Below are 10,020 nucleotides of genomic sequence, written 5' to 3' on the forward strand. Positions count from 1 at the left end.
AGTGCAGGGGGCACTACTTTAGACCTTCCATGACTCTGTGATGGCATAAGCAATCTTTTATGCTCTGGTCTGCTGGGGCTGCAACATCTCGGCTACTGTCAGGAAAGTTACATGTAGTTTGGTAACAGCATCAGAATGGACAGGGTGTGCAGACACAGGAGAGCCGAGTCAAGGGTAAAGGAGCTTTGCATTTATTGTATTTATATTGACCCGAATGGTCTACAGATTGAGTGGGACTTTAGTGGCACTAGATCTAGGAGTAGGCAATGTAATTTTTTCGTTGTATCCCATAAGTGTGCATCTTACTGAGATTAAGGAGGTAAAACGATATTCCCATGTCCTTGATAAACCAATCTGACAACATGAGAATTTCTGTTCCAATTTGTTCTTAATGGCAACATTACCGCAACACATGCTCTTTGTACCAAAAGGACAAAAATGTAGATCAAAGTCAACAAAAAATGCGGTCATTGATCCTCCTGTTGTGTTCGGGTCAAATCTGACCGATTTACTACTTTCATCAATCCAAACTTTTTTTGTTTTACATTCGATTGCATTAAGGTTTATGATCTCCTTCACAGTAGACATTTGAACATATACAATTGCTGATCAGCACTTTCATTGAATTTTTGATGATTTAGTCAACTTTTTAACAACAATGACCGCCATAAAGAAATGGAATTAGTAACAATCCGGATCAGATACAACACACACACACACACACACACACACACACACACACACACACACACACACACACACACACACACACACACACACACACACACACACACACACACACACACACACACACACACACACACACACACACACACACACACACACACAAGATGTGTTTCCCCCCCTTATGTGCCCATCCCCCCATGTGAATCACACCTGGCACACACAAACACATACACACTGAAGTATTCTCTCCGCTATGTTTGACAAACCCCGTGATGAGTCCTCAAGCTCTGTGATTTGGATGTTTGAGTGGCAGTGCGCCGTGGGTTACGCCGAGCGTCGAACAGGCAGCACTTTGAAATGGGATGGAAACACGGCAGATTATTCAAAACTGGATTCGGATGGGTCCCCCACCCCGTCCCCAGAACTACACATGCTGGCTATTGTGTGTTTTGCAACCATGTTCGCAACATGTTCTATGGCACTGGGAATTGTAGTTTTAAAAGACTTTTTAAGAAAATAATAAGAAGTTGCCAGTATTAAAACTGTGTACATCCCTGGAGGTTTAGGGGATAGGAACACTCAAATGTAAAACATATAATTAATAAATGGGTGAAAATTGCTTGTGTCCATAATGGGCAGCATTAATATACCCACATGACAGCTAAGGTCAGAAGAGCTTTATTTAACAGCTGGTCTTATGTCTGTGACCCCTCCTGTTGTTAATTGATAAGCCTGAAACATGCACTTGTCAAGGTTCAGAGGCACATTTTGTAAATATGGCAGTAGCCATCGATCATCTTAAGATAAGATATACTTTATTGATCCCAAGTTGGAAACATTTTCGTTACAGCAGCATGTGTAACAGTCGTAAATATGCAGTGGTGTTTATTTGTAAACCATTTAGTATAATCACACAAATTCTGTGTTTTATATTTAATAATTCTTTGTTCTTTATTTATTGAATGTTCAATTCCTGACAAGGTCGGAGATGAAAAACTTGGGTCGCAGGTTCCTCAACAGTATACAAGACATCTATCAATATGTGTGTATATCTCCACCATTAAACTGTCATATTCTGCACATTTCTTATACTATCTACATACATATTATAAGAGTATAATATGTATAATATCAGTTAAAATAGGTGCTTACACATACAGTAGTTAACATTGCAGGAAAGCAATATATTAGTACTTTGTCAGGCTTAATATTTATCTGTATAGCCTACCCCCAAAGCTTTTTTCTTATTCAAAAGAAGACCTTAACCTAAAGTATTCTTTAATGTTTAAATAAAGCTTTATTAGTGTGTCTGACTGTGTCTCCTATTAATATCTAATAATAAAAATAATACAATTCAATAATGTGATTTAACCACTAGGTGTCCCTTTCTATCAGCTGTGCACCTTTATGGTGTAAATACAGCCTATCTACCAATTGGATCAAATATAAAAGTCAGCCGAATTAGTATTGATACTGACAGGAGACTTATATTGTGAAGAGAAATTGAAGATTTTGTTTAATTGCTGATATATTTATGATCCACGTCACATATTCAGTTTTGGCGGCAGTTCTTCCTGTTTGTCTAGAAGTCTTCTCATCAGGGCTCTATAAATAGAGAACTACGGCAGATATGTAATATTTAATGCAGCCGAACCGTGTATTACAATGCCGTTATGTGATGACCTCCAAAGAAAAAAGCAAGCAAACTCGGAATAAAGTATTATTTTATTTTTAAAAAATGTTTTCGGATTTCACATCAACAGGAAGTCCGGTTAACTAAAATGTCCGTGCGGAACAATACCCCAACCCATAGATCCGTGGGCGAATAATGTCAATCACCCATAGCAATCACCACATTACACAGATTCCTTCACATTTTAATTTACATTAAAGTATTTCGTGAGGCCTTCTAAAATGTTTTTAAATATAATTATATATAATATAATTAATATGTTAGCTTATTCTGTGGTATGCATCCGTTTTTGTTTAGCTGCTATGCCACTTTAGCTGTAACAAGCGGAAATGTCCCCGCTGTTGGACTAATAAAGGATTTCTGATTCTGATATGAGCCAGTTGAGGTGTTGCACAGGGTGTCGGAACTTGGACACACTTGTATGTTTTCTTATATGTAGCTGAATGCTGTTGTAATGGTACATTCAGAGGGTGTGACGAACATTGAGACTCCTGTGACAAGCTGGTTGATGGAAAATGAGTTTATTTTAATACAATTAGTTATGAGAAACATTAAAAAGACAAGATATGAGCCAGTTGAGATGTTGCACATGGGTGTCAGAACTTGGACACAGCTTACATTGCCTCTTATATGTAGACGAATGCTGTTGTAATGGTACATTTATAGTGCGAGAAACATGACAATAAATGTAGTATTTTGTTAACTTGTGTAACTGTTTTACTTTAAGAAAGCCAGGTGAATACCTGTCGGACTATGGGTATTGGATAACATCTATCCAGTTGGAAGGAAGTGGGCTAAAATAGCATTTATTTGATCAGATAACAGATATGTGAACATCAACAAAGAAATTAGTGAGTTGACACGTAAACCATGGTTTGTGAACTTCAATTCATATAGAATTTTAATTTTGTGTGGTTTTTTGCGCATATGTATCCCAGTTCACAAAGGGTAAACAACACACAAGTTCCAGGCCAATCGTTACAGAGTTTTCAACGCAGAAGTGATTTAGCCAATCAGAATGCAGATCCTGCTGCACCGGAGGCAGGCTTTACTGCACTCGCAATGAGACAGTGAAGGGAGAGTTCTGCTTCTGAAGATAATAACTCAGATAAAACCGTAATAACTCAATATAATGTTTTCAACCCTAAACGGCAACACTTTGTAGTTTTAGGTAGGTGTGTGTGTGAGTGTGAGAGAGGGCCTGCTCACGGAAAGCTGGTTGCTGACACAGAAGGACTCCCGAATAGGTGAATTGTGGTAAAGAAATAAAAATAGAGAAAGTGCATCTCTGTCAGCAGAGCTTCTGTCAGTCAGAGGGTTCGGTAAAGGTTGAGATAGTTAACATGTGAGGAGAATGAACTAAAATACAATACATAGCAATGTTTGAACCAACCTTAGTCATGGGTTTGTTTTAAATACAAACGTTTACAAATTCCTCATGTTGGGGCAGAATCTCTGCTCCGCGCCGTTCTTATATGAGCGGATTCTCAAAAGAAGGAAAAATTCAAAGCAGCCAGGATAAGGGTTAAACAATAATCTGCTTTAATGGTGCAAACATACAAATACATCACCGAATCACGAAGCACTCTGCAGAGTAGTCCGGGCTCAGGTTCTACCACCGTGTGAGACACGTCTCAGGAACGGCCAGTCAGAAACAAGAGCGCGAACCAAAGGAAAACACAGGCTTTCATACTAAAAACACAGGAGGAGGTGTGTGGATGTTTTCCCCCAGAGGTCATCTTATTGGGAGAGACCAACACATGGCCTGTCGTGCCCAATCAGCGCGACACAGCAGAAGAAACCCGGAAACAAAAAGTCTCTTTCAGTTTGACGAAAAACAGATACTTTTTGGTGTCTGGAACGAACCTGCTCTAAACAACAAGTTTCCTTATCTTATTTCACATCTTGCAGCCAGCACACACACATCCCCTTTATGGCTCTTTGTCTCTGTGTCCATCTTCCCCCCCCCCTCAGGTTACCACGCACAAGTTAAAAATATGTTTTAAGATATAGTTGTTATAGTTGGCTAAATCTACGTAATACATGTAAATTACTTTCATATCAAAAATAACAAGGAACACATTACCTATGCTCTTAAGCAGTATTAGAGATGCTTTTCAAAAAGTCAAACTTCACACAGGCCTAATATAGAGAACACACTCATTTGTCCTGCAGCCTTTCCAGCCATTTGAGCTATTGTTCACATCCTTACTTCAAATAAAAGGTTTCACATTGCATATTTCCAGCTTCCTTTACACATACTGTTATTATTAATACAAAGTCATGAACCACCCACATCTATTTAAAACAAGTAGATTTCCCTGATAATTGACATGCTGAACATCTTAAGAAGAATGTGCCCTCCCCCAGCTCTCTCGTCCCTGTCATAAAAGCTGCTTCCATTTCATATAGAGTAATAAAACATGTTTAAGCTAATTTCTCCACAATGTTTGTAGCCATTTAGTACCCACACATGAAAGAATAAAAACAGAGGTATAGTTGAACAGTAATCACGCAGCACATATATTTACTGCAATGAAAACACACACATTTGCCCTAAGCATGTGTAACGCACCCTCTTCTTTTATGAGGGAAACATTCCAGAGTTTTGGAGCTATCCCCAAACAAGGATGTCCCCTGCTCACATCCCTCTCTGAACACAAAGTCTTCACCTCAATATATTGGGGAGGGAAAATATACTTTGTCCCTTCAAATTTAACACACATGAATATATATAAGGTGACTTTAAAATGAATATACTAGATTTAACTTCCCTGCCATAACACGGTACTTTAATACTTCAAATAATTCAAATAATCCTTCACTCACAATCCACATTTTTAAGGATTGTTCAAGGCAATTCATTCCAGAATGTTCACTTAGTTCAAAGAAGCAACATGCATAGTAAGATAACAACTTTTTTTCACATTATTTGAAGTGAGAAGTTGTGTGTGAGAGTGCACACAATGTTATTGGTTGACGATAACTGTCCTCTGGTCTTAATACTGGTAGGAGAGGTCAAGTACATTTCAGTCAATATCATGGTGTGTGACATTATAATAATAATAATAGATTTAATTTGTCAGCGCTTTTACAGGTGCTCAAAGGCAATAGTGAAGAAAAAATAAAAGAGAAGAAGGAACAACAAATAAATATATAGTTAAAGTTAAAGTCAAATAATACAAAAACAATCACACATGAAAAGCCAGATTGAAGAGGTGAGTTTTTGTGAGTTTTTATAAGGTGGTGAGGTTCGTGCAGTCTCTGATGGGTTGTGGGAGTGAGTTCCAGAAGTAGGGGGCAGCGACGGAGAAGGCTCTGTCCCCCCAGGTCCGGTGATTGGTGCGGGTGGGGATGGATAGGAGGTTGGCTTCTGATGAGCGGAGGCAGCGGGAAGGGGTGTGGTGGTGCAGCAGGTCTGTGAGGTAGGGGGGGGCCTGGTTGTTGAGGGCTTTGTAAGTAATGAGGAGGACTTTGAAGTGGATTCTTTGACGGACGGGGAGCCAGTGGAGGTTCTGGAGGATGGGAGTGATGTGGTCTCGGGGAGCGGGTGTGGGTGAGGAGGCGGGCAGCAGAGTTCTGGATATGTTGGAGTTTAGAATTAACATTAACAAGAATTCTGACTGAGCAGAGGTATGTGTGTCTGTGTGAGGGAGGGTGTGTCTGAGTGTGTGGGTCAATTATTGTAAATGTTTAGATGTTCATGTTCTATATGTGAGAGAGAGTGGCACAGAGAGGAAGAGACTGAGGGAGCACACAGAAAGGAGAGAGAGAGGTGGGGGGACATACACCCAGCATGTGTGCCTATGTGTATGATGGGGCTCTTTGCAGTAACGCAGGGAAATGATTGGCTCTCAACCTCTAACTGGTTGGCCACCCCTGCTGTACACCCTAGTGTCCTTCAGGGTAGGGTGGGGGAGAGAGGCGCTGTACCCCAGCGTCCTTTCCTCAAGGAGGGGGTAGGGTGGGGGAGAGAGGCGCTGTGCCCCAGCTTCCTTTCCTCAAGGAGGGGGTAGGGTGGGGGAGAAAGGCGCTGTGCCCCAGCGTCCTTTCCTCAAGGTGGGGGTAGGGTGTGTGTGATGTCCTCATCAGGGTCTTCCTCACTGTCATCACTGATGTCATTGTCTTGGTCATGGTTCTCCAAAGAGTCATCAGGCCATTGAGGGGCATTTGGTCCGATTGCCAGGCTGTAGGCCGAAGAAAGAAGCTGGATATGTGTGTCCACGTCAGCAAGTCTTTTCTTTAGAAGACTAGCTAATCCATCTCTCCCTTCTTGAGTCATGTCTAGGGCAGAACATAGAGAATAGAATAGTGAAAAGGCATCTCATTTTTGTTACTAGTACACACTGTGGATGTTAAGTAGTATTTGGTTATGGTATCATGGAATTTACCACTATGTCCTCCACATGACACATGTTGCATCTGCATCCTGATCTTGTCAGCCTGACTTCTGTTGGAGCAAAAGCCCACCTCCGCTCCGCGCCGTCCGTTAGATGAGCGTGGTCACATTAATAAGAGAAGGAGTTCAAAACACCGGCATAAAAGTTATAACAATAATCTGATTTTAATGGTAAAAAAACCTATACAAGTTACAGAGTACTCTGGACTTCCAGTTCTACTGCCGGGCGATACAGGTATCGGGACCAGCCAGTCAGAAACAGGAAGCATCGTGCATGAATAAACATCAGTATACATAGAACAATTTTGGGGCAGAGTTTCTCTTCCCCCCCCCCCCCCCCCCAAATCTCTAATTGGTCGATTTCACTCCTAAGCGAGTCAGAGAGTCTGTGGGGAGGAGTTGTGTCAGCTGCTCACTCTCCTAGGTGTTTTTACTGGTTGGATTCACTTCTGGTCGGGTCCAATACAGCGAATCAGAGTTCTGGGAAAAAGTATGTTTCTTCTGAACAGAGCGTGAGAGCTTGAAAGTAAACAAGGACAGAGTAAATCTTTAAGTGAGAAGGTTATATATATATATAGGATTACTTGAAAACAGTCCCAAATAACACATGTTTACTTCAAAACAGTTCAAAATAATACATGTTTACCCTAAACAGTTAAAAACAATACATGTTTACTTTAAACAGTTTAGAACAAACAAATTAACCTTAATCTTCAGTTCTCAGATAAAGGCAGTGCTGCCTCATCTCCCTCAAAATTATGGCCCTCTCCTCCACAAGTCTCCTTTTGCCCATGTAGGCATCGAAGACACCGATTCTGAAGGGAGAGGAACAGCAAGCATACCATTACCGACCAAGACATGCACCAGTAGGATAAGTGAACGGTCATAGTCCATTGACTGGGAAGCTGGTGTTATAGGTCTTGCTTAGTGCCAGAAAATAAACATATTATATAAACATAAACAAGAGAAGCTCTTACCATCACTTTGCACTTCCCATGGCCATATTAGACTGTCTGTTGTTTGCTGTTCTGCAGACAGTCTTCTCTCCATCTCTTCTTCCTGGATTTCTCCTTCAGGAGGCTGTCCGGTGTTGTACTGGCGTATTGCCGCTAAGAGTTTGGTCTTTTCCTCCCTTAACCTTTTGCGACGCAACTGCCGAATCTTTTTGCTGTCTATATGACGTAATTGTAAAAAAGATTACAGAAACAATGTTCAATGGAATTTTTTAATTACATGACTGCAACTGAATAATAATAACTTACCAGTCTGTCTATAGAGGCAAGCTTTCTTTTGGCACAGCCCTAGAAATAGCTGCTCAATGTACATCTGGAGAGACTGATTGTCGCCTGATGTGTTGTCTTGGGTAAATAACAAGAAACACAGTTTGAGGACAAAGAAAACATAGGTGTTAATACTATACGTTAAATAACAATGTTATATTATCAAGTTAGGAAACAGCATACCGTTTTTTGCCCAGTCTCTAACATCATTAACCCATTGTTGGACTTTGTCCTCAGGGCATCCAAGCTCTTCGCAGGTGTCCTTAATTTTTTGAGTCTCACCCTCCAACATTGTGATTGTCTGTTGTAAAAAAGATGTTGTAGAAATTGACAAGCAGATAATATAACTTGGGTATTTGGATCAACTCATAAAAACTCTAGTACTGTTGAAACAGACTACATCAAAGACAAAGATAAAGTAAAGTGAGAGATGAATAATAACTTCAAGACAGAATTATGTTGGTCTAATGACAAGAGGACATACCTGATTTTGTCATGTACTTAGTTGTGATGGCACAACGTGACAGAAAGCTGTTCACCATCTCCACTTCTTCCCCGGCCGTCGAACCAGCACCCTCCAAATTTCTCCCACTCCACACAATCTAACAAATACACATATGTTATATGTCATAGATTAATTAAAAAAAATTCTTACAATCACAATAATATAAGAGTGGGCCTACCTCACACTTTGTGGAATGGGCCTTGGCATGCATGACCGAGAGAAACGGTTGCATGCTCAGCAAAGGTCGCAGTTCTGGCATTGTCTTTGCCACTTTCTCGAGGTAGGGCCAGTATTTACAAGCAATATCTGTGCAATAAAAATGCACGTTTGTAGCTTGAAACTGCGTTTGAAGGAACAAGGGGTAGGCAAATATTTATCCTCTGAACATGTTGAGAGCTTTCAGTAGCACTCCATGTCTACATACAGCCACCTCTAACCCCTCTTCATCAAGCCTGCTGGCTCTTCTTGCTGTCTCTACAATTAAAGACATTTTAAAGTTACACTCTCAAAACAAGTAAAGGCTAGAAAAATGATAGGAAAAAAAAGAAGAACGGCCCTTTAAAAACTGGTTCATCGATCCTAAATTCAAAAATAAATATTCAATTCACTATTATCATCATTGATAGGCTACTTCTTAAATTCAGTTCACATACAAAAAAGATGTACCTCTGTGACTGTCGGAAACGGTACTGTTTCCTATTCCCATCCACTGACACACGCAACATTTTGGGAGTACAAGCTGGGCATGAGAACGGTTCCTCACACGTCATTTTCTGGCACTCGTACTGGCAGGCCATATACTCCAGAAAGCTTATTTGGAAGACATCTCCATGGATTTTTCCTGTCTGGAAGTTTGAGAAGCAAAATTGTTACCTTACACATGTCAGAATAATACGAGGAAACAGGAAGACATTCACAGTGGTTGGAGGCAAGAGGGGGGCTATTAGGAGTATCCCTAACACAAGATATCCTGAAAAGTGAAGGTCAGGTTAGGATTGGCAGATGCTGGAAGAGAAGGAGCATTATTTCAGCTTTTGTCATATGCACCATGACTCTACTTTCTCTACAGTACAATACAACACAGAATCCCATTTTTTCCCACAGAAGAGCACAATGTTTTTCGTCATACAAATTGTGTTCTTCAGTAAAGAACAAAAGTTGGATTATGATATGTTTGATCTCATACAGTATGTCCTACATCTACCAGTGCTAGGTTTTTAGCTCTAATGTAACACTAGTTAAACTACTTTCAGTAACATTGTAAGCTTTTCAATTTAGTTATTTTGACATAAACATATTTCCAATCAACATGTTTCATCTACACAAAATAAAATGCATCCTTTCACAATGCCCTCTACTTATGCAATACTCAGTGAAAGTCATCTTACCCTCCCATAATGCTGTGACCTCCATTCCAGCATCTGTAAAAAGGCCTGTCTGGACAAACCTGGTGCCA

Source organism: Notothenia rossii, assembly GCF_949606895.1.
Source record: "Notothenia rossii genome assembly, chromosome: 7".
NCBI classification, from domain to species: domain Eukaryota; kingdom Metazoa; phylum Chordata; class Actinopteri; order Perciformes; family Nototheniidae; genus Notothenia; species Notothenia rossii.